At 38.7% G+C, this 26,832-nt stretch overlaps 1 protein-coding gene and 1 long non-coding RNA gene across 2 annotated transcripts in view; both read right to left on the minus strand.

The window, feature by feature from the left end:
• Nucleotides 1–26,832, minus strand: part of DISP1 (dispatched RND transporter family member 1) — an 89,907-nt gene that overhangs the window by 43,547 nt on the left and 19,528 nt on the right. The gene's annotated exons all lie outside the window — the stretch shown is intronic.
• Nucleotides 282–25,555, minus strand: LOC132324642 (uncharacterized). The gene is made up of 2 exons (XR_009485691.1): nucleotides 25,026–25,555; nucleotides 282–949 (listed from the first exon to the last, which is right to left on the minus strand). It is a non-coding gene; the product is annotated as an uncharacterized LOC132324642 (long non-coding RNA).

Below are 26,832 nucleotides of genomic sequence, written 5' to 3' on the forward strand. Positions count from 1 at the left end.
AGAAGCCTTAAGTACACTTACAGACTCTTCTACTTAGAGTCTGCTGCCTCCACAAAGATGAAATATTGTCTCATCAATAGAGGACGTGAAGTAAATTGACTGTCCTTCAGCTTCCACTCATCCAGACTTTATAATAAAATCTTTCATCCTGGAGAAAGACTGCTTTGCAAGGTTTAAAGATTTCTCAGCCTGTAAACTCACTCAATTCTCAGCCTTTCTCCAAGACTAGTGACAGGGGAAAAGTTCAGACATGCTCACTCTTCATGCTCTATTCCTTATGGTTGTTTTTTGGGCTTTGGTTTGTTTGTTTTGGTTGTTTGGGGTTAAGATATGCAAAGGACATCTGGCTTGGATCTGGAAAATTTAAACTCCACACACTACATTCAATACACCAGCTACCAATTTATTCTTTTTAATATGCTGGAAACTGGACATTTAAGGCCACATCAGCTTAAATAACACTGAAAGTCAAAGCACAGAAATAAATTTCTGGGGGCAAAGAGGGTCTTTCATTGTCCACAAAGTGCCTAGAACAATGTCCTCTCAGTCCCTAGTGTAATGAAAAAGTTAGTTCAGTATGAATCTGCAAACAAATACTGTGGAAACCCAGGGTACCAGGAATATTTCTCTGTCTGCTCTGGGATGCCCTGAGCCCCAGGGGAGCACTGACTTTGACCCTCATTCATGGAGAAAGTTTCCTAGACTTCAAGATAGACTAGAATCCACAAAAGTGTGAAATAGATTATAGAGAGTAGTGTAGGTGTATCAGTTGGTGAGAAATTTAGATTTTGGGATTTTTAGCGTGTTGTGGATGGAAGCAAGATGGAGGGCACAGGGTGTTGTCCTGGGTTTCCTCTTCATGCTTCTTCTTCCTTCTTCTTCATGGGTTTGGGTGGCATCTTGTAATTGGGCAGAAAAGTCCTCATTGCGGGCTCTTTAGGATCAGTTACTGGGTTAAAAGGGAAAATAATTTAGGAGTCAGCTCTTAATTGGATAGTTTAGTCTTAAAAGACCTTGTAACAAGAGATTGTTAGCCATTTTGTGCCTTCTAATGAAAAGCTGCTGAACTCACAGTAATGAGACTGTTTTACTGATAAGAAATAATAAACACTTGAATCCAAACATGAACTACCATTTCAAGCACCTTCAATCCAGACCCAGAGAAACTGACAACTGGGACCCCCACAAAATAGAGCCAGATTCTAAACTATTTTCTTTATTGATTTTTGCCCTTTATTGATTTTTTTAAAAAGCTCTCAAAGTATAATGACATTTTACAGTCTTGCCTCTTCTCCCAACTGAAACAAGTCACTGTCAGCATTTCCCTTACTTTTTTTCATTGAGATCCTGCGATTTTAAATGTGAAGGCTGAGTTTATATGACATATAAGACTGTCTTGTTTTATCTACTTACAGAACAGAAATACTAATACAGATTTAATGACTTTTTTTTTGGTGGACATCTAACACCAAGAAACCTTTTACTTTCCATGTTTCCAAACCACATGTACTCTGAGCTGAAATGCATATCTGAGGTTCCACAGTAACTTAAGTCCCACATTACACAAAAAGCCTTGAAAACCTACGAAGTTTTAAAATTCCCCACACTGGATGAAATTATTTATATTACTAAAAAAACCCTGAAAATTGTGCATTAACCATGAAAACCAGAAGAAAAGATTAGATTTAATACTCTGCAAAAAAGCTTTAATATGGAACATTTATAAGACTGTTTTATTAGCATCTCAAATAGTTTTCAGATACTAATACGAATTAAACTTGTTAAAAAAACAAATAAATCTGGAAGTAGAATTGAGTATCTATGCTTTTGATTTATCTACAGCTTACAGTGTTTTGAAGGAACTTTTAATAGCTCGTCTTCGGCTGTAAAAGTTTCATTCTCTAAACAGAATGCTCCAATAATAAATTACATTAAAACCCAGCTGCATAAACATGTTTACACACAGTTATATTTTCTCATTCACATTCCTTTCTCACAGGTGTACCTTTTCCTCTATGAAGTAACTAAACATAAATGTATCTTACATAGGTGCACACATGTATAATGTCACTTGTAAAATAGCCCAGACAGACCAGGGGGAAAAACTAACAGAATGCTTTATCTGAGTATAAAATAAACAAGTGACATAAATAGCAGTAATTCTACCACTTGTACAACACCAGCACTTAAATTACAACCACTAGCCTGACGGCAGTGAAAACAACTATTGCAGAGTAATTTTTTTTCCACGACAGGAGAAATGTATTTTACTAATACTGTTTTAATAACCACCACATTAACTTGTCTGTAATCAAAGAAGTAACAAAGAACTGTATTTCTCCCATCATTTGGAGAAATTCATATAGCAACAGTCCAGAAACCACAAGTACCACCAATTCCATTTCAGTTAGGGAAGCAAAGGAAATGCCACTTTTTGCAGATTCATATTCTTAGTTCAGGAAACAGCAAAGTCTTGCAATGTATGGGATTCTTTCCAAAGATATCAATTATTTTTAAGGTAGGGACAACTGTTTTGAAATTAATTTAGGGAAACTAAAAAGGTAGAATTCATATTTAACACAACTGCGTAAGTATTGCCATATAATGCTTATGCAATATTAACAGCTGTGTGCAAAATAAACTTTTTTGTCGCAGACATCAGAAAACTATTCATTTTGCTGTTCATTCACTTAGAGAGCTAAGTAGATGTTTCTTGCTATTCATTTAAGAGTAAACTGGGTAACAATGGCAATTCTGAAACATTTCTAAAACGTTAACCTATTGCACGTTCAGCCTTCAGCTTAGCCTAGCTCCCATGGCTTAGTAAAACTAAGGGGAGAGGAAATCCCTACCAGCTTTTTTGTTCTTAAGATTTTCAAAATTAGCTGCCTAAACCTTCCAACAATACATGAAAGAGTTCCCCCTCCTTTTGTGCTCAACCAACATCACACCTTCACCTTTCTTCATCAGAAAAGTGGAATAAGCACCAGAGCTAATATTCCCCCCCCCCCCCCCCCCCCCCCCCCCAGAAAAAAAGAGAGATCTAAGTGTTTGGAGTAAACAAGCATTGCTAGAGCCCAGAGAGAACCTTTTATTTGAAGTGAGCTTTACTGACACACTAAGGAAGGCCTGACAGTCAAGGCAGGAGAAAATGGTATTTGAGCACAACCTCAATGTTTGTTCACCAGGCTGCTTGCCTGCCAGAGGCTTACCCAAACACAGCCCCTGCAATGTGAAGTCAGTCTTTTCTGCCTGTCTCTTAGGAAACAGATGTGAGCCTGAGAATTCCTCATATATTCAGATAAATCAAGAACCAGACTGTTCAGAGCCTCAGCCTCCGTGGCTTTAGAAGGAGATGTCAGATTTCTGCAGAAGCCTCTGATTTCACACTACTTAGACTAAAATACAGTTATTGCCAGTCATGCAAGTCACATAATTTCCAAAACTCTTCACCAGGTTTGATACGCTTCCACTTCACCTGCTACTCTACGGGAAAAACCTTGAGACAACTCTAAACTAAAAAACACCTACGTAACATTCCCCTATGGATTTTTCTATGCTATCCCTATTCCTTTTGTATTATGCCCAAGGGTTGTGTCTTCTTAAAAAACTGATCTGGAGTTTTTTACTGTGCACAGGTTCCCTGGAGTCACACAGTTCTGACTGTACAGTACAAAACTGCAATTGCAAACCTTCCTGATCAATGCTTGACTCAAAAAATCTTTTAGAAAAGCACATGGCACAGAAACATTGCATTACAGTTGTAATACAAACCCAGATAAATTGCTTCTCTGCATGAGGTCCATTTAACAGACCACACTTTTTATACAGAAGATGACCCAGTATTGACCAAAATATCTAAGGTGAGGTACTTGAGAGCTTTTCAAGTTTAAAGGTACCCCTTGAAATTTACATTCAATAAATACAGCTGGATACCTACTTAAAGATGGAATTCAAGAGAAGACTTTGACTAGATTGCTTTATACATTCTGTGATGCATGTAGAAATTCAGTTGGACAATACTGATTTTACCATTTGATTGAATTACTATACAGGCTACACATGCTCAGTTTCTAGGAGTTTCATTGGAATGGGATTTGGTTCTGTACTGGTTGTATGAACTCTAGTATCAGGTTAACTCTCTTCACACAGGAATTAAGGAATCTAAAGAGGATCAGCTGCTGAAATGTATTTAGGAGTACAGTATGCTTTCATACCTAGGATTTGAGGATCAGGACTGTAAAGCAGCAAGACTGATAGCAGTTTGCAAAGGAAGCCAGGCTATGAGAATTGAGAGAACACTACTCAGTGTTGGTCATTAGAGACTACAACTGTGCAGTTGTTTTTTTCTTTTTATATCCTGGCAAAGAGGAGTGCCTGGGTATATGCCAGCAGTACCACAGCTGTACAAAGTTAACACCAACAAAGCACCTCCATATCAGACATGGAAACAAGGAAACAGCAGCTGTGGAAGATTCCTGGCAGCCCTAGGCAGCAGCAGCTGCCCAGCTATTCCATGGCTCCAAGGAAAGCTTGGTCCCTTTGCAATTCCCTCCCTTCCAGCTCCTTCAGTTGCACCATGTACTTGTTCCAGGGTATGGTGGCAATTTTAATGAACCTGAGAAATCTCTTTACTACCAAGCCATTGAACCTTTATAGCAAGTATTCAGATATTAAAACCTGAATATTCTTTTTATAATTTTAAATCTTACTTCACAGAACAGCCTTGTTTAGTCTACAGATTAAACAGTCACCAGCAGATATCATTTAAAAGAGTAACGCACACAAAATATACTGATTTTCCCAGCAAGAACTCACAGCCCAGCTATTAAAAAAAAAAGACCAGCCTCAGTAAGGTTGCTCCATTTGTCAGAAGATACTCATCTTTGCATATGCCCTTTCCAAAACAAGTTAAGTATAAATCTACCAGCAAAAAAAAAAAAAAAAAAATCTTTCTCAAAGAGTTTGTTTTAAAAACAAAGCCAAAAATAATCTAACCTTGAGGGAACCATCCCAATGAATTTTGCATGACTTGTTCTTCATACTCATATGACACATCCATGTTTTTCCTCAGAGTGGACAAAAAAAAAACCTATCACATGGATCTGGTCACAGTACTCAAAGGCACACAGAGGTATTGCTAGAGGCATTAGTAGAGACTGTAATTCCAGGCACTGTTCCTTCCACCTTTCCAGTACAGCTGAGTGTCAGCTGCCAGGCAGGACCAACGCTTTGTGCACACTGAGTGACCGTGAGCTCCTTGGTTACTGCCACATTATAAACCAGGGGTGAGAGCAAACTGCTCACACATATCAAGGGGAAGGGGGCTGGGAAGAAGGGAGAGAAAGGAACCTGGAATTCTTGGCCCAGGGTCAGAGGACAAAGAATTTCAGAGCTAGGTGGCAATTTTAAGAGGAAAGTGCCTATCATGCAAACATGTGCTCATCATGTTCACCCACACACCTCCTCTTCAGAAATTAGTTTTAATCCCAATAAATTTTCTAAATTCAACTCCCCACATACTTGCATAAACTTGTTTGCTGGCATAAGGATGGTGGCTACAGTAGGCAAGGATAACCAGATGGGGGCGATGCATTTCTTTCAGTGGCACTGATGATTTAGTTTCACTTAGGAGAACCCGTGCATATAATGTGTATATTAGAGTACAAACTGCAAAAGCAATAGCCTTTACAGGACTAAAGAGAAACTTTTTAAAAATGCTTAAAAAAAAAAAACATGCAGTACATGGAATGTAATGAAAAGGCAGAAATGCAAATCATAGGGATAAGCATGATGCACAATCTCTGCCTCTGATTTTTCTGTATAAAAGGTATTGCTGAACTAGTTTTGAATTCTCACAAAAAAACAAAGCAGAAGCAAAGGGCTGTGTTCAAAACACTTACAAACTGCAATTCCAGTTCCCTACATACAGGACTTTCTTTCATTAGGACAAGATGGAAAACAAGTCAGTGATTAGCATTCTAATTCAATACCAAAACATAGTGGGGTACAATTGGTAAAGGCACTGATGGGCATTTTTCCAGGTTCCTTGTTGAATGACTGCACTTTTTCTTTCAGAAAAAAATGTCAACTGTTCAACAACATCATCATCTGCTATGACTTTCCTCACAAGTGCTGCAGTAGTAAGCTCCTTCAATGGCTACTGTAAACACTGAGCAGGAGCATCGATGCTCTTCAGATTATCAGCCAGATCATGACTGAGAGCAGTCAGGCTTCTTGGGCACAGAAAACACCCCAAAGACTCCACAGCCATCAGGAGCTAGTTTTCAGGTAAACATGTGAGTGACAGCAGATAAAGCTGTATTCCACTAAAATGGCAGCAGCAAAACCTTCAGAAGGAGGTAATTCAAGGAAAACTGCTGTACATTGATTCTGCACAGTACTTCACAAAAGCCTCAAGATTGCAAAAATAAAAGAACAGGTTCTGTTTAATTTCCTGTGCTTGCTCCTCCTTATATTTAAAGGTGGAAATAAATATTTCCCTCAGGAAAGGGTGGCCCAGTTCATGATTTCTGGATTAAATCCATTACTATTAGCTGCAGAATGAAATTATTAAGTGACAGGTTCACAGAATTACCTCTTTACAGAGGTCACTGGAGCTTCCTAGAAACCTAAAACTGCCACTGTAAATTTAGCTAATAACAACTGAGTTTTTGAAACCAACTAAATTAGAGGGAAACATAATAAAGAACCTGCTTTAATACCCTAATCTAGTCATGCACTGTAGTACAATACATTTTCGTTTCTTCACTTTGAAGTTATAAACTGAGAAATAGAAGAGTTTGGACATTCACCACTATTAAATCAGCATTTTATATCCACATATGTGGATGTAGAATTTCTATTGATTTTAAATATGCTTATTTCTCTTTGAACTATAACACAAATCAAGAATAATTTTTCTGGCAAGTACACAAACCATAGCTTGATTAGCACATTTAAAATAAGATTATACAGAGGCTTAAAATAGGATTAAAAAAAGCTTTCGCCACGTAAAATTCAATTATGAAATGAATCAATTTTGCAATATCAAGAATCTGAAAGAAAAACCCACATGTACAAAAACCTTACTTTCATTTTATGTTTATTACCACCATTTTGAAATTTCGCTCAATTATTGATGAAGCACCTTAGACAGAAATTGTTCAGTTCACCACTTTATAGGTTACACTTAGTTCTCCTTAATCTTCCAAGACAGTTCATAAACTCTGTGTACTGTTTCATGTAAAGTACATACAGAGTCCAGCCAGTGTTTCCCCCTTCCAAGGAAGTGACCTCACCATCAGATTATAAAGTCCTGTTTCTCTTACTAGTGCTCTCTGTTGCTCTGGTCCTGTAAATTATGCATTCCTAGGAGTACAAAGGATATCCTCCATTCCAATCCAGTAAACAGCTGAGGAGTGAAGAGTCCACTACTTGGTGAGAAACCTCAGCTTGAAATCCTTCAGCTGGATTTCAGCATTAAGTCCAAGTCTTCCCTTTCTCAGGGTTATCACACAGCTGCCCAGCAATTATATCCCCACTTTGCAGGGCATGTGCAGACACTGGTGTGGTGCTGGGACACTGGGGCGCTGGCAGGAGCAGCACTGGGCACAGCTCTGCTCCCCAGCACACTAGTTTGCCGGGCTGCTAGGACCACAGAGGGACTGGATGTCACATTTGCTTACACCAAGCTGTCCACTCCTCCCACAAGCAATGAGAGCCTTCATCCCTGCTGTCCCTTCCCAACTTCTCATCTACTTTGTCAGAGGTTACTTCAACAACTCCCAGAAGTAATGCCATTCCAACCTAGCAAAATCCATTTTGACATGTCTGTTTTTACACAGTATAAAACAAACACCTTGAATTCTGGTTCATAAGGAATTGAGAGGTAAAATGGGGTTATAACTGAATTACTGGGGAAGAAATGGAACACCCCATGAGATGGTCCTCGTAAATCTTACACCAAATGAGGGTCACCTGTCACAACTGAGCCCTGTTCATTAGTATTGAACAGAAACCTAACAGAGTTCTTATAGTCTCACAAACCTTAAATAGATTTAAAATGTGCTCTGTTGTGATTTATTTTACCAGTGGAACACTATTGTGCAAAGATCATAGAATCCCACTGACCCTGGTCACGAGTTCCGTGCAACTATTACCAAAATTCCACAGTTGCCAGAGACCTTGAATTTGAAGAAGACTGATAATAATTTGCAATTAAGAGACTAACTTACCATAGAGTGCAGGTTTCTTGGTCTAAATTCAGTTTACTATGAATTCAGTTCTCTCTGTAATTCCTTTTTTTCTGCTTACTATTGTAAGGGGTTTTGTTTTAATAACTAATATATCTCATGGAACAACTAGACATACCCATAACAGATAAAGATGCAAAAGACTGAAAAAAGAGCTTGACTGATCAACTCTAAGATTTAATATCACCTTTTGTATAGGACATATCTGATTCTGAACAAGGAAGGCAAACATGCTCTGTGCTGCGCTAGTCTCTATCTTTGTGGTAGAGAGTAAGACTGTATTATTCCACTTCCTCTTGGCACTGGGTGACTAAACTGAAAAAAATTACCACATTCTCCAGTGTCTAGGTTGAGCAAATGACCTCACAGGAATAAGAATTTCTTTGAATTGTTCTAATTCAGAATTTGCAGAATACTCTCAGTATTCAGAATTTGCAGAATACTCTCAGTAAGAATAAGCCAAGAAAGGACAGGCATTTAAATCTTGAAGTGTTTCTCACCTTGCTAAAGAAACTTAGAGGTAACAAGTATTAATTTAAGAAAGTAACCAAAATGCTGAGAAAGTTTGCAAGGAAACTGAGGCACTGAAGTCTTGGAGTGGTCTAAACTATCTCCAAATATTACTTTACATGGTATTTCAGGAGTCTAGTCCTCTTGCAGAGCAACTTCTGCTAGCCTTCAGACATTAGGTGATCTAAAATTCAACAAACTCTGTCAGGGGCTGTGCTGAATTATCTGCCATCTGGAAACCGTAAAAATCAAAATTATAGGAAGGGACATGAAAAAAATATTAAAACACAACAGTGATGGTAAAGCTTGACAACTTTCCAATAGAACTGACTGAAAACCTGCCTTTTCTGAAGACCCATACAACCTGAAGCAAGCCAAGTGGGAGCTAAGAGCCCTGAGGCATCAGAAAAAGCTACCCAAGCAGACTCCTATCTGTGGAGGTTAAATTCTATTTCCTTCTACAATGAAATGCAGATTTTGTTTTAGCTTTTAAATTGGATGAAAAATATAAATCTAATTTCAAAACACTTGAGTTCTTTCTAAAAGTACAGTTCTCTTTATCCAGCCAACTCTATATAGTCTCTTTCTGAAAAACACAGCATTGCTCAAAATTAAGTTAAAGGATTATTTGGAGTTGTTTTGCATAAACACAAGCCAAGTATCAGCTTAAGTTACTATAATGGTCTTTATATAGGCTCATAAGTCACACAGCAAATTCTGGCAGAAACAGACTTCAGTCTTTGGACACATCTAGGTATTTGAACATGGTGCCAAAAATAAAGATAAGTGAAACACACCAGGTTTTAATATCCGAAGAGTTACTCAAGCTCAATTGAATTTATCAAGATAAAGAATACATTTTTCTTGCTATGCAGAGAACAGACTAATCTTTCTGCTCAATATTGAACAGCTGTTGAAAACAACAGATGCTGAAAACTCTCTAAGAGATTCTACAAAAAATCTTTCATAGAGCAAATCACTTTGCAACCTAAACACCAGAGTTCCTATAATGAAATCAATTTCTATGCCATGGTCTTAATTTCAGTTTACTTCGTATATACATTCAACCTATAGCCCCTTAGCTTTATATTCAAGAAGTTCTCATACCAGCAGTTGTCTTCCATAAAGAGCCTCGTTCCCTTAACAGTGCTAGTATTTGCTCAGTGAAATACTAGCTCCTGCAACCTGTCAGAAAGGGACTGCACAACAACACACTCTGGTCTGACCAAAAAAAAAAAAAAAAAAACCAACAAAAAACCTAAACAAGAACAAAAAGGACACATTTTCAAAACTGGGTGCTTTATTCTACACAGAATGGTTCCTGCTGATTCTGTACTCCACAGCTGAAAATTGTTATGTTTCACCAATTTACCAAAAAGCTTGAGTTTTTTTCACCCAACACTTAAGCCAAATGTGTCTCAGCACTGGATCCTAAACTTTAATTTCCTTCTACTTCTGCTATTGTTATGCCAGCACTTCTAAATATTTACCTTCTCAGATTCCTAAAATGGAAGAAGCCAGGGCTCTTTTGTAGTGCAGATGATTTGCACAGACCCCAAGCAGTGCAGAAATTCTCACGCTTTCATGGGAGGGAACTGGATTTATGGGACACTTTGCTCCTGACAGGGGAAAGTAATCTTTAATAAATTTAAACTGAGGTGCCTTTCTGGCACAGAGGGATTATGTATATCTTCCCTATGTACAATGATAAACATTAAAGGTATTAGGAAGCATTCCTTAGAGAACTGCAGATGTACATTTTTCATAAAGTGTAGATATTATTAAACTGCATCTAAAGCTGGAAATGTTTAGCACTACTGAAAAATCAGTTTTTTGTATATGTCACTCCAATTTATCTTCTGAAAAGTCAAACTGTCATTATAGATAAGGATTCAGTAAAAGCTTAATCAAAAATGTGAAGGCAGTACTAACAAAATGCAAGCATAAACAACATCAAAAAGAAAAATGCATTTTTATGCCTGCTGAATCTTTTGGAGTCTCCATAGGAGCAACTGAGTCCTTGGTATCAAAGAGGGAAGTCAGCTTGGTCTTTGCTGGCATCACACATTCAGCAAAGTGACCTACAAGAGAAATGCTCCATATACTGTTTATTTATTAAATCAACCCCATAGTCTAGAAAGTCATGCTACAGTAAATCTAATGGAGATATAAACATGTAAGATACTACACAGTCATCTGAGACAAAAGCAGTTTTCCTATTTTTATAAGCACACACTGAGTTATAGCCTCCTACTTAACAGAAATCTGTTGCTAAGGATAGAAGACTGTTTAAAACTTGCTGAAGCCATTGATTGTGTCATTTTAGCTGAAGCTGTAAATAAATGTATCAACATAGTATTCTTTATTTTGAAGTTGTCAAATTATGCACTCTAACTAAAGAATATCCTTCCAGAAAATCTTTGTGAGCACTGAGCCTCTTTAGTTATCAAAGTAAACATTTCTTTGTGTGTCCTTTCCATCTGACAAAGTTGGATTTTGCCCCCTTATGGATGCTGAAAACTTGGGGGATAAGAATCTAAATGAGTTCATTGTTTCCACATATTACAGAATTCTTTAAGAATTCATAAAAGTGCATGGTAATTGACAGAGGAATATAAGAAACTTAAAATAAAAGTGGTTTTTGCACAGTGGGAAGTTACAGTTTCTCAATACTGGACTCAGAACACATGGGCAAATCAAAAAAGGAGGGAAGAAAACAGAGGTTGTCCCAGTCTGCTTTTCAGCCTAAGGCAGCAAAATACCAAGTCATAATTTTTAAAAAAAACAGGACAAAAAAATATTTCAAAGGAATGGCTGTTATTGCCAAACCCACTTTACACAGTTCCACCAGTCTATCAAAAGAAATCTCTCCTTATGCTCCTGGTTCTGCACCATTCCTCCTCACTTTACATGGACCTTTGCTTCTTTCTCATCTCCTGCTTCTGTTTTTATCTCCTCTTGTGCTGAATTTCCCTAGTTACAAAGCCTTCCAAATCAGAAGAATCAGAAACTTTGATGAATAATTTCTACAAGAAGCAGTCTAGATAGGGAAGAAGAAATCTGCCTCTGTCCTGCAAGCAATCTCCCTGTGTAGAATACCTGTCTGCATAAACACCACTTACCATGGCAAGCAGTTTAGATGTGCAGGACAGTTTGAACAAATAACCAGAGAACTGCTGTGGGCACACAGGTTCCACAGACCCCCTTAACCATTTTCACCTTTTAATAATTTCAGTGACCTGTACTCTGCACTTGCATCTCACAAAACACTCAAGTGCCAGTCACCATAATGCTCCTTCATGAGGCATTCCTTGAGTTCTCCAATTTAGGGTAAGATTATTTCCAAGCTATTTAACCCCTAAGGGAAAGCGCTGCAAATCAAAATCTGAGGTTTTATTCATGAGACTAGGGAGAAACTGTAACATTCAAAGTTTTCATTAAAATGATTTTGTTTTTACAGACCGACTTCAAAACAACCCTTCAGAAAACCCTTTCTAAATGGTTTTAACTTAACCAGTAAGTTATAATATAGTTACATTTCAACAATTTCAGATTAAGCCAGGCAACTACTTTAAATTCTCAGAAGACCACTGAACAAGCAATAGTTACTTATCACAGAAGCTCCTATCTTTAGAAAATATTAAAAACCAGTGCTGAAACTTTAAACCCTTAAATAGAACTTCAGAAAATAACAGTGGATATTCACAAAATGTAGACACTTATTTTTCTTAACCTTTTTTTTTTTAATAGGTATAACAGTTGCTTTAGAAGTCATAAAAAAAATAAACAATTGTTTACCTCTCCCATTTAAAACTCATAGCTGAACAGTTAGGGTTTCACACATTAAGTAACATAGCTGCTGGCTTCAAAACCAGTAATTATAAGAAAATTTTAGTCTGAATAAAAAGCTAAACTTTTCATAGTCTCCCAACTGCAGTAACCTAAGGTTGAACACGACTGAGCATTGGACCAAACTTTTTAATACTCTTTATTCTACCTTTCCCATTTATTTGACTTAAAAGGTATGCTTTCCCCAAAACTGAATTAAAAGCAGAGAGGTAAGACAGCTAGCTGAACTGGAAACTATAATAGCATTAAAGTTACATAGATATGCAGCAAATAAATACATTGCTAATGCTGACTAGCAAGGTAAGAGTCCTATTTTCAGCTGAAAAACCACTTTTAAAGAGCAGTCAAGATGAATTTGCATAGAAAGGAATAGTCTTAAACTGGGAATTGTTTAGAGAGAGAGTTAACAGTTCTGCGTACATAATAAATAACATCCAGACAACAGGCCACAGATACAATCCTTTCCAAACAGGGTGTTATTCTCAGGAACCTTGCCCTCTGCAATGCAGAATGTATGATATCAGCTCTGGAGAGCACAGGCAAAAGGGAACAGCAGAAGAAAAGGCACCTAGAAAGAAGTAGGCCAGTTTTAGTTGGGATGATAATACACTGAAAGCTGCTGCATAAGGAGAAAAAGCAATTTTAATCAGCTCTTTGTGTTACTCTTCAATAGAAGATTTTAATGATGATGAAAATAAGGGAATCTGAAAAAAAAAATCTAACCTCAAGCTACATAAAAAAGAGAACATGTTCACAAGAAGAGATGAAAATACTTATTGCCCTTTCTTCCAATCATCACTGCGGACCAAGACATTCTAGATCCATATGTCCTATAATCTAAATTTCCATCAATGCTCCTCTCTAAAAGCAAGAAAGAAGTCACTTTCTGGTTCTGGATTAGTTACCTTGAACAAAGTGAGCTGACAACTGTAACAGCACCTTCCCAATAAAGCAAAATTAAAATCATGAATTTCCCAGAGCTGCACAAAGCAACTCCATCCTTCCATACCCAACCACGAGAGTGACTCTTGAAAATCAGCTGACTGCACACAGACTCAAGTCTCTGCTGGAAATCAGGAGCATGTGTTACATTTGATGTACTTCAGGCAAGTGAAGACCTTCATTAGATCATTCCAAACAGGTTTCCAGGAACAGCAGCACACTGAATTAGGGGCTTAAGGAAGAGGAGTTGTCAGTTTTAAGTGTACCAGAAAGAAAAACAGGAACACACTTCCTGTGGCTTTTTAAATTATACTTCAAGAGTTATTGTTACTAATAGCTGCTCTGAACTGTAAAAACTGCAGCCTTGGAGGGTAAAAGTCAAAGAAACCCTACTGTTTTTCCCCAGATTACTCACAGAATTAATAAATCATTTGGAAGGCAGCCTTGAGGTTATCAGAAATCTCCCATCACATGCCCACAGGAAACTTTTCCAACATTTCTGCTTACAACTCTTTAATGAACTGCAGCACTGAAGCAGAAATCCTCCAAATTGCATTCCAGCAGGTCGTGCTGGAATGCAATTTGGCCACCTATGTGCTTTGTGTTTCCAACAGCAAAGTTACCAAAAAAAAAAAAAAAAAAAAAAACAACAAAAAAAACCCAAGTAAGTCTTCAGCAGTTTTCCCCTACATGATTCTGAAATAGCTTTTTAAGGCATTTAGTGCAGTTACCACTGAAAAAATAAATATCAAAACTTATGTTTTAATATTATTACTGACAATATAAGCAAATTCTTTTGATCTTTCAGTACATAATCATATAGAACATTGCCTTAAAGTGCCATAGAAAGTGTTCCTTCTTCAAATACTCTTTAATGCAATAGCACTGGAACAGCTGTCTAGGGAGGTTATAGAGTCTCCCTCTGGAGACAGTCAAACCCCAGCTAGACACATTCCTGTTTCACCTGCTCCACGCGACCCTGCCTTGGCAGGGGGTTGGACTGGTGATCTCCAAAGGTCCCTCCCAACCACAACGAGTCTGGGATTCTGTAATAGGTCTCAGGCAGGTAGAAACAATCCGAACAATGAGTTTGAAGTTGAACTGTTCTGACACACAAAAAATCCTAAATATCAACAAAACTAAAGGCGAATATGATTCAAACAGATTCTTGTCAAGGAAAGAATTGTAGGATTTTAGCTACAGACATGTTTTCGCTGCACCACATTTAGGTACTTCAAGGATTTTGGCCCAAACCACTATTTGTGCACAAGTATCTCATATTCTGAGCACCTGGTTCAATGAAGTTCCCCACAAAACAGACATCAAGGTGGATATCAAAAATACAGCTTGCCAGCCAGAAGCTCAGATATTCACCATGAACTGGGAGCTCAGCAGGATGAGCACCATGACGGGAGCTCAGCAGAACAACCCAAACTGGTATGGCCACTACAGGACAGCTCACAGCCACAAGAATAAGCAGAAACAGGTAGAGATCAGACAAATAAAAATGACAATACTCATGGCAAAGCAGGATTTCAATTTGTCCCTAAAGTGATGGAGTTGGTTAAACACCTAGCATTGCTGGAAGTACATCTAGAAGTGTTACACATCTGAAAATCTGTTCTTTTGGCCTTTTGGACAAATTTTCTGAGAAGAAAATGAAAGGACTTGAAGGGGGTGAACCTCCCTTGGCGCAAGAGTAACATTAGAGAAGAGCAGAGACTGAACGCATGTCATCATCAGGTTGGAACCTAAGAGAATAAAATCCCCAAAACTTACTTCCCTCCCTAAAGTCAAAAAAGAGGCCAAAATCCCCAAAGCAGCCGGTCACAGGTAAGAGTCTGAGTTAACTTTTTTATTAATCTGAGAGTAACCAGTATTTGTGGAAGGATTTTGCTGTTTCATTCAGTACACTCATTGGTGTAGAGGGTGATCGTGTCCCCCAATGAGTTGCAGCTGGACCAGTTGCTGAAGATTGGAGGTGGGCCTGATCTTGACAGGCCACACCTGTAACCAACAAGAACTAGTGATATATAAGAGTAAGGAAAGAGGCGTGAGAGCAGTCAGATTACTACTGCAAGGACCTGGAACAGTCAGTGAGTAGAAGAGTTGCCTGTGATGAACATCAAGAAGGTATGAAGCTCTGACAATACGAAATCCTTGTGCTATGATATCGCTAGAACTTGTGTTATCTAAGACAACACATTGGAGTCTTAAGATAATCAGGCATTAACTGTCACAGCTTAAAACAATGTTTTGCAATATCTGACTTCCCCTCCTACATCCCAGGCAATCCAAAACGGATTCCAAGTAGGCAGAGAAATTAAGGGTCTTTAGCCAGTCACATCTGTTTTAGTTGAAAAGTTATAAGCAGCACAAATTCAACACATCATGAGGCAGAGGGAGCACAGACATCCATCCAAATACATTGCTCTAAGTTTCCAGAACAAAGTTAAATCAGAATGTGGAATGAGGTTGTGTCTCAACTGCTGTACATAAAACTTCACTGTCTTGAGAATGGGTAACAAGGAGAGCTTATTGACCACTTGACCATGCAAACCTTTGCATGTTTTTTTGCACATTAGAACCCGCCCTAATGCCCTAATGAGATATTTTAAGTCATAAATCCTGTTGCATGACATGCAGTTTTAACAAATCCCACGAGACTGCTGTTGTCTGCTATCTGGGCACTGCTGATTCACTGTTTTCATCCATGTGCTGCAAAGTTTGCTGTCACATGCAATGTTCTGCATCCAAGTTCTGCATCTTGTTTGTGTTGGCAGAAACTTTTGCCCACTCTGGACAGAAGCTTAAGATGACGTTTAGAAATTCCTTGGTCAGGGCAGATTCTCCCTTCTCCTCATACAACTCATGTCAGGGAGCAGGGAGGAAGAGAAGACAAGAGAAACAAACCTATTAATAAACTGTCAGACCAGAGAAGCATGGTCACATAAAATTTTGATAATCCAAGTGTCATGGTTTGACTCTGGCGCAATGCTAGTGCTTCTATGAAAATACTTTCTCCTTGGTGTCTGCTGTGAGATGTGATCAGAAATAGAGCAAAGCAGGCTCTAGCTTAGGAATAAAAGGGAAAAAACTTTTTTAACTTACAACTATATATAAAGAGAAACACACAGAACTCAGAATGAAAACTTTTCAAAAACATTCTTCCTCCCCCCACCATATTTCTAATACATCTACTTCTCAGATCATCAATTCTCAGTCCATCACTACACTTTAGATAATCAATTCTCAGTTCATCAAGGAGAGAGGAGTCTCTCTTGTAATACAGGCTTCCCCTGGAAACACAGTTGAAACCTCTTGTGTTTCCATGTCACACATGGCACCGCCCGGTGATCATCTGCCATCGTGACATCTTCCTTCCATGCCCAGTGCTCTCACCACTGTGCATGGACCAGAGCTGCTTCTAGGGTTTTCCTTTTTAAGGGTGCTTTGCCCAGTTCTAAAAAAAGCACAGTCTCTAACTTCTGGGACACCTGTCCCCCCCAAATTTCACCCCCTGGGGCCGAGGGGTCTCAAGAACAGACATCATCTTCCCTGAAGACGGAGAGCACCACCACCACCCTCCTCATCCATCATCTGTTCACGCCACTCCTTCACATACCATCACTGCACTCTCTTGCCTCCCCCCTAAATGCAGTCTCTGTGTCTCACAGGAAAAATGGTTCTGTCCATGGCTATACAAGAAAAGTCCAGCCAAAGGCCACTCCATCATCTCTTCCCAACTAGGATTCTTCTCAACTTCTCTCGTGGCTCATTTCCTCTTATCTCATCTCTGTCTCTCTTCTTATTCAACTCTAGGAAGATCAGCATTTGTAAAGTTTCTATCATCTGAGAAGAGTTAAAAATCTCAGGCTCTGCCTGTCCAGAACTTCCACGGTTGCCCTGCCGGGCACTTTCTCGCTGCACCCCCCCTTTCTCCTTCTTGGCTGGCCTGGCCGTGCTATCAAATTTCAAGGTGGCACAGACACCAGCTCTCCCTCTCTCTCTCACCTGAGGGCAGGAGGGGTGGCTGCCTGATGTCTCCACCCTTCCATCCTGCAGGGGCCTTCACCTTCCTTCTCTGTCCAAGGCCCCAGCCTACCTCACTCAGGCCTCATGGTTTCCCTCCCCCGCCCAGCCCAGAGCAGGGCAGAGGAGGTCCCCTCTCTTTCTCAGATGGAACCCAAGAGAGCTTCCCCCTGAGAGTTCTCTGCTTTTAACCCCCCTGTGTTCTCAGAGGCATATCTATGTCCTCAGTGGCCACACCAGGTGCCAATATTCAAATCTGAGCACTTATGGTTTGACCACAGCATCTCAAAAACTCACTTCCTCTCAAACGAGGACACCAATGTAGTATATAATACAGATAATTCATGCTATGTAGGTGTATAAAATATTATAAAGATCCAACAACTGCTTCTGACCATCATAAGCCGAAGGCAGAGTATTTTTTTATTCAAACAGTTCTCGGACATCATCCAGATAAAATCAGGTTGTCTGCTGCTCTGGCCGGAGCAAAGTCTATGCAAATATTTCCCAGACCTCAATCAGATAGCATCAAGTCCTCAATGTGTGAATGGGACCTTCCTGGACAATAAGTACCAATTTCCCAGGAATGCCAGACACTCACTGGAGACTGCACCTGGAGAGATTACATTGAAATCGGGCGACATCCCTGTTACATGTGAAAGAAAGTTACCCAGAAAACTCAGACGAGCCATTTGGATTTCTGGACTTACTTTTGTATATGTTCGAATCTGTATAGTCCCAGTTATACATATGAAGGGACGTACAGTAGTCTGTTGTCATTTCTGCCTCAGGCAGAATAAATGGTACATATGCCAACTGCTGGAAGCAATAGGGGTGAACCACATTGCAGATGCTGACACTCTGTCAGATGAATCCAGGGTTCACCCAGCGCTGACTCCCGGGGTTGACGCTGTCTTAGCTGTGGTGGGGGTTCTTTTCGCAATTCTATTTTTGTTGTCGATCTAATAAATTTTTATAATTTTTTTTTTTAAATTTGGCTACCGATCTGATCATTTACAACACCAAGTTACCAGCTATCTACATATTTAACTCCAAAGAAGATGGAACAATGGATATGTCTTACTTTCCCTGTACTGCTAAACCATAAGCTTGGACAGCTGCATGTCCTGCCTTGGACTCACTGATTTCCATCCAATCCCAACAGCAGCTCTTGGCCCCACTCCTTATTTTGTACCTTGTTCTCTCCATCAGCAGTAACATGAACCAAATTTGCCATTTAAATAGGTGGATAACAGTAGCTTGCTTGTCTTGGGCCTTCAGCTACCTTTAACTTTGGAAACTGCTAGGTACAAATATTCTTCTATCTGGATGATGCTTTGTAAGGTAAAGCAGCACAGTGTCAGCTGAAACACCCAACAGATGGGACAGAGGTGCACTGGCTGGTGACATCCATACCAGCAGGGATGCCGCAGACAAGTAAATGGTTGTAAATCATGGAGGTTATGAAAGAAAACCACTGTCTCAGAGAAGTCACAATGATAAGATGTGTGGATAATTTGCATTATCTGAAAGTAACAATCACATCAATTTCCTCATATGTCAATCTTGAAAAAAGACAGAAAATTTTACACTATGAAAAACAGGCGTCTGTCTTGAACTACTGGTAGCTAGAGACATCCATCAACTTCCCGACACTTATTTTTGTAGATTTTTTTGAGCCAACCAAATTTGGTCAATAAGCAAAGTTTCATCCTGCCATTACACAGGGAGTCCAAAGACTACTAGCCCAATATCTGTGCAACTCCCTAGAATTTGCCCTGCAAACCCTCTGTCAAAAAGGTTAACAATGACTTTTTTTCCCCCTTTTGCGCTGCTTCACCAGTGACCCCTGTTTTGGTTTGTCTGATACAACTAAAATCTAATTTCTGCATTTTCTGGATGATGACTTCTTGTCAGAACTATGTTATCTTGGGACTTTTAGACCAAGATGCAAGTTTTAGACAACAAGTTTAATAGGAATTATCATCACAATCTTATTCTCTCCACAAAGTAACTGGTACGGATTTATTATTTCATCTATACTATCTTTAAGCAAAAATTTTCAAGTCTGAAACAACATAGTGAAAGCAAACAACATTTACACTCCATATTTGAGTTTAGACATTACCAACAAAACAATTATCAACAAGTGTCTATTTAAATATTCATAAAGCTTTTAAAAACAAAATTTTAAATGCCTTAACCTGAAAACAAGGATTGAGAACTCACAAAGATACCAAGCACTAAATATGTCCACGCAAAATGGTTCAGAAAATAACTATAAAGCTTAGATACTAGGAGTAGGAGAGGAAGATCTCTAGCATGCTAGTTGATATTCAGCTTCAGGCAGCATCCATTAAAAAAAAAAAAAGTAAATCAGACAACTTTTTCACTGCTCATGCAAATTGAACAAATGACTTGATTTCAGAACTGAGAGTAAAAAGCTTTACTCGGTGGAAACATCAGGAATGATGGGAAGGGAGCAGACTTGCCTTCAAAAATGACCTGATATTATTTCAACATCCCTCAGAGATTATCACTGGGGCAGAAGACTCCCAAGGATGTCCCACTCAAAGCCTCTATGTTTGTTGTGCTGCGTGTGGAAAGCCACGTAAATTACCCTTCCAAGGAAATGTAATTCCTTGGCTGAAGCATCACTCTGATCTTGCCTACTACATGAATATAAAGTACCTTACTCAAAAGCCAAAATGTAATCAAATCTGTGTAACTGAAACAATCAAAAGGTGTGCAACTGATAGCAGATTTCTAATACTCTTAATATGTGATTAACATCAGGAATATGATCTCGTTTATCTATTTGACATGGAAAACAAACTAGTACAAAGTATTTGTGCTCATTTAGGAAAATCACATCTCTGCAAAGGATAATTATGAGAAAGACCAGAACGAAGTTTCTCATTATCAGAACACCATGCCACTTCACACTTTCTACATAGTTTTTCTAAGAAATCAAATTTTTCTTAGAGTGAAATATCAGTTGTACCTGGATTAAAAGTAAACAGTCTGAACCGATTAGCCTCATGAGGGGATCTCAGTGTAAATTTTTAAGTGCAGCTCTGCTTGGAATTTCAACAAAGTAATTAGATTTAGACCACTTCAAAGCGGGACATGTCTATACTGATCACTGAAACACACAGTACTGCAGAAAGGGAGCCAGTACTTCTAACAACATTTGAATAAAACATGAATTTAAAAAATTCTGTACTCTACAGGAAACATAAGAACAGACGGAGAGAATATCTGAGCAGGTCTGCTTTTCATTTTTTTCAGCTAACATTACTTACGTCTTTATCAAAAGCTTCTTTGGAAGCACCAGAACTTAGCTGTTGGCTCGAAACACCTTAACATAATTAGCGTGCTTTTAAACTTTAGTTATACGATGCTTCTTCACCCTTCTGTGCATACTGCAGGGGACTGAGGATCCAGTCTGTCTTCCCTCTTGCTGATCTAAGGCAGCATCACACCACAGCTTGTCTTGTTGGAACTCACTAGTGTGAAGCTTTCCAAGTCACAGCTCCTCTTCACAAAAGCTAAACTGTCAGTGTATTAATCTGTCTGGTGGAGAAGTAGGACTTACACCATTCTTTCCCCTCTGTCTGCAAGCACAAGTAAAACAAGTGTTTAATCACAGTATTTGAGAAGAGAATTGGCTGCTGGGCTCCAAGTTAGCTGATGTTGCAAAGCAATAGCTAACACAAGTAGTAGGGCAACTATCCACTGTTTAGCAAAAGACTTCTATGTGCTACACAATATCCAGATTTTTTTAGAAGGAAAAGTGAAAATGTACTTGTCTTTATCCTAAAATAGAATTTCTACTCCTGAGTTTACTGGTTTGGCTTCTTTTATTTTTTTTTTAATAACTAAATTCACAGTTCCTATATATCCCAATGCCCCAAAAAATATTTGCATCAAAAATATATTTTGTAGACTGAGGTGCAAAGACTCAATGAACTGAAACTTTGCCTATGATGACATCAGCTAGTTGCAAATAGAGTCTGGGTACACTGTCAGAACTGGGAATACAGGCCAAAAGCTCTGGCTCCCTCTCTGGAGACCTTGATAGAAAACAGTATTTCACTTTTAGGGTAGAATACAGAAAGAAAAATAATGTATCTGCCTTTTATAACAGAAGTTCATTTGGAGAGATGACCAAACAGGTCATAGCTTCAAATTACCACTATGAGATCCGGGGTGATTTTTCGAAGCTGTTTGTTTGTTTTTAAAATATAAACATACACACTCTTACAGTCATATTTTGCTCAATGAGCTTTATAAAAAATCTGTCATATTCTGCAGCTTTGCAAACTGAGACCATATGAGCATTATACACACCAGAATAAAAAGGCAAGCTGCCTATTCAGCTGAGCATCTCTTCCTGCACATGGACACAGATGGAAGCAGCTGTTGCCACTAAACCCACAGAGCTAAAATGCATATGAGAAACTGCTCCATTCCCTAGGCAGGACCTACTCTTATGGACTGTAGCAGAGCTGGATGGGATAGAAAGCAGATGCAAGTAGTGAGGTGGTTTGTCATTCCCCCTTCTTCTCCTGAAATGAGCTCTGCATAGATACTCATCCAGCTCTGAGAAATGAAAAGATGAATACAAACAGCACTTCCTCCTGTAATCCCTAAACTAAGCAGAAACACAAAGTGCACACTTTATTTTATTTTACAGCACAGCACAAACAAGAATTAGGCTTTTTGTACATTTGTGCATTAAAACATGCAATCAGCTCATCAGGTCACTGTAGGAGGATGACAAAAAAAGTAGTGTCTGCAACACTGGCTTGTACTGGAAAAACAAGGAGGAGGGAGGATGAGGTAATGGAAAGAGGGAAAGCAGTTTACCCCACTCACTCTCCTCTCAGAGAAGACTCAGAGTACTCAGGAATAGCAGGGGACTGTGTTCCTACTCATGACCTTTCTTTGAAAAAGTGCAGTGCAAAGTCTCAAAAGTAAAAATCAGGGAGGAGGCAGAAATCTGTCATCCCAGCACGCCCACTCCCAGTTTAAAACTTCAGGGCATACCGATTGCTATTTCACAGTCTGCTGATTTGCTCTACTTTCCATGAACCAAGAATGCTTAAGAAACTCTAATCTCTGCTTAATCATGTTAAAATTTTGCCTCTGGAATCTTGAATGTCATTAGTGGCAGTAGTGGGCCACTGAAAGTAAACATTCAACAAGAAAAAGAAAACTAAGAATCTCCTTGCTGGAGAAAAGTGAGCCAGAAGTCTCTTTTCTTGAGGATTTTAAAGACAGATTAGTTTCATTTGCATGTTTTTAGACAGGCATGCATCTTTAGGAGGAGAAATCACATGTAAATCAATACAGAAATAACAGAGTTCTCTCCAATATTTATCAGGTTAGGAGAAAACATTAGCAATACTGAAGCATATGTGTTTATGGAATAGAAGAGGCATTCATACTTTCTGTAGCTCATGAAATCATGTCTGTCATAGAAAGCAGATATAATACTACACACTGCAGTGTAAACAACTGTAGGTATTTACATTTCTGTGATTGAAATATAGGAATGATTGTGCTGAATCAATCCACAAAATAAGAACTTTATAAGCCTCAAAACCAAAATATCTGATTCTTCAGATAAAAGTATGATTATGTAGTATATAGTAAAGATAATTCATGCTATATATGTGTATAAAATATTGTAAAATCAAAGTTATATCTTTGACCACCCTGGCTGGGAGCAGAGTCTTATTTCTATTCAATTAGTTCCCAGACAACGGTAAGATAATATCAAGTCTGTTAACTTATGAATGAAACCTTCCCGGGCCATGACTGCTGACTTCCCTAGAATGTCTAAGCCACTCACCTGGGAAGACTGCATCTACCACACTCAAGCACCGGTGCCACTCTGCTACATGTGAATGCAGGCTCTTCCGAAGAATTCAGACAACCATCCAGACACCTGGACTGACTTTTGTATATTTCTGAACATGTATAGCCCCTGTTCTACATGTGAAGGGACACAAAAGAACATTCTGTCATTTCTGCCTCAGGCAGAATAAACGGTATATAAGCTGGCTGCATGAAGCAGTCGGGTTGAACCAATGGGGAGATGCTCACACATTGTCAGTCAGATCTCGGTTCACCCAGCGCCGACTCCCAGGGTCGACACTGCCTTGGCTGTGGTGGTTTTCCGAAATTCTATTTTTGTTAACGATCTAATAAATCTTTGTTAAATTTTATTATAAATTTGGCTGCTGATTTGATAATTTATAACATTTACCACAAAATGGACAATTCTATAGCGAATGCTTTCCCTAGGAGTTATTTGAGCTGTAAGTCCATAACTATGATTTTTTTTTTAATAATGCTTGAATAATGCTTCACTTTTGGAGTCTATGACATTTTTAAGGTAGGTTTCAGACATGGCAGAGGTCCTATCTCTGCATCATCAGTTCTGCACCATGAAACCAAATTGTCTGATCTACAAACTACGCCTCTTATTAACAAAGAACTGCAATTTTTGCATTTCCACAAAGCAAATAAATTTGTAGAAGCAGTTAATGCTGGATGCTGCTTTCCCCATCACAGAACTACTTTGCAATTAAATGACTAAAATTGTCAAGGTTTATATGAACACACAGTACCTCTCTAATATTTAGATATTATTATATAGGTGCAGTTTTGCTTGGACAAGTAGAAGGTAAATATTTTCAGCCACTGGCCCTTTAGAGATGTTGAGTGGGTAATGTAAACATGGAAAGAGGAAAGCACACACATGCAAGTTTTATTTGCAACTTTCACTCCCACTTCTGTCACCTAAAAACTTTATAAATTTTCCATTTCTACAGAGAAACCATGCCGGTATCTTCACCCAGACAAAGTACTTCTTTCATCAGATGAAAAAGGGTTAATTCCAAATTTCAAGTAAGTACTCCTACAGCCACCTTCATTACTTACCCAAGCAATGAGGTAAACCAAAGGAAAAAACCCCACCAAGTCAACACATCCATGAATCACACAGAAATTATTCTGCTTTCGCTGACAGAATCGATGTTTAAGTGAAGCACTGATGTCATTTTAGTGGCACACCCTCCCCTGCTGCTTTTAGGACCTCACCCTCCACAGCCTGTGCCCAGCTTCCATCCCACCCAAGCATATCCATTAGGTCTGCACTTCTGCAGCAGGCTGCACTTATGTCTGCACTATATTTTAAATAATTTAATTGTTCTACCTGCTTTTTAACAGAGTCAAAGCAGATATAACAATAATTACAAGCAGAACAATGAAAATAAAAAGATTCAGTAAAAAGAATCCTCAGTTACTTAATTGCCTCACAAATCCCATACATTCAACTTTGCTGTTTCCAGTTCTTTAGATACAATAATGGCTCATTTGAATGTTCTTATTTAAAAGTCAATTAATGCATTTGTAAAAATTTACCTTTAATGCAACTGCCACCCAAGACCTCTTCGTCATTTTTCTTGATTGATTCCTCTGGTCCTTCTCTCCAAGTAAACATTCTTATCAGTACTGCAGCATCTTTCACCAAGTCCCTGCTTTTCTTCTCCATCAGCATCAAGAAACCAATTCCAAATCACAGAATTTCCATCTGCCCTCCATCCTAATTCCTCCTAGTAAAAAACAACACTCCTGTCATTCTGACTTTCCCAGGTGTAGAGGGGAAAAGAAGCCCATCCATATCAAAAGACACTGAAATTAAAGAAGTTATTTCCCTTGCAAAGGAGCGTGTTATACTTACTAAAAGTTATATGGAGAATAACTTACACAGAGAGGTTCATCAGGACTGGGGAAACTCTGTCCTCATAGTCTCAAAGACAAGAGCCTCACACATTCCTGACCTTGCAATTTATATTTTCACCTTACATTCTTTCCCCCTGCAGCTGCCTGCATCTCCTGGGTTTGCACACAGCACTTTAATTTTCTTCCCCATACTTCACATGCTTTGAGCAAGATTCAGCTGTATGAAGCCACCAGGCATTTGGCATATGGAAATAACAAAGCAGGAAAGAGAGCAAAGCCTTATTACAGGCAGATGTTGCTGCTCTTACTGCAGCTCCATGCTCAGGAGTCTCATTATAAAGAATATTGCTCCCAGTTGCAGCCTAAAAGTGGAGAGAAATACAACAGAAGCAAAGCAAATTGTCTGCTCCTGACAAGGGAACATTCAATAAAAATCTAAATTTGGCACCTTAATGTCTTTGAAATCAATCAGCCTTTAAAATTCCCTGCCACATAATGCTAACCATGGAATACGGCAAAGTTTAGTGCACTGCAAATTTTTATGGTTGTCAGGAACTTTTAGCTGCTCATAGTATTAATGCCAACAGAAGGACTATTAGAAGAGAGGTGAATATCTGCTGTTTAGCATGTTAAGCTTTTCATGCCTCTGGCTCAAATAACTTCACACCCTCAGAGAGTAAGATTCCACGTTCTTCCTCAACTTGCCTTTTCTCCAGCTTAATAATGGTGCATTCTCCTCCTGCTTATTCTGTTCCTCCACACTTGCAAAAAACATCACTGCTCCTATAGACACCCAGCACTCTTACAGGCCTTGTACAAATAAGGATTTGGCTTCTTTCTGCCTTCTCACAGTTATTCAGTCTTTTGACATCTCCATCTCATCCCTCCTCAAACAACTGCAATATCAAAAAAAAAAGTAGTGAATAAATGGTACAGTGAAATGGTACTGAACAGCTCTTCCCTTTCTAATAAGGTTTTTAATGCCTTAGGCTAGATCAGATGTTTCTCTTCATGTTAGTACTGTTACCAATTTAGTATTTCCTTTCACTACACCAAGACTACGGTGCTACCAAATAGTAGTAAATCTCAACTAAACATTCTTACGAAATTAAGTTCTAAAATTAAGACTTGAAAGTAGTATTTTTTTTAGAACCTCTAATGACTACTGGAATGGGGGAAGGTATTAAAAAAAGGAAAACTGATTGAAGTGGTTTCATAGAACAGTGTAATTATAGATGAGCTTCTAGCATTTTATGATGACAAAAAGAAGTTATCTTTCTAAAACTGAATTATGACAAATTGTTCCTTCTCAGGTGTAGAACAACACAAAATTAGTACTACCAAAATCTTCAGCTGAGGCAAGGTATCTTCAACAAAATTTTTTATCTCTATTATGATCTTGTGGTCAGATGACTATTACATGGCCTAGCAACACCAACTTTAATATGAATATATTTCTAACCTATAGCTAAAGGAACCAAAGTAA

Source organism: Haemorhous mexicanus, chromosome 3 (assembly GCF_027477595.1).
Source record: "Haemorhous mexicanus isolate bHaeMex1 chromosome 3, bHaeMex1.pri, whole genome shotgun sequence".
In the NCBI taxonomy this organism is placed as follows: Eukaryota; Metazoa; Chordata; class Aves; order Passeriformes; family Fringillidae; genus Haemorhous; species Haemorhous mexicanus.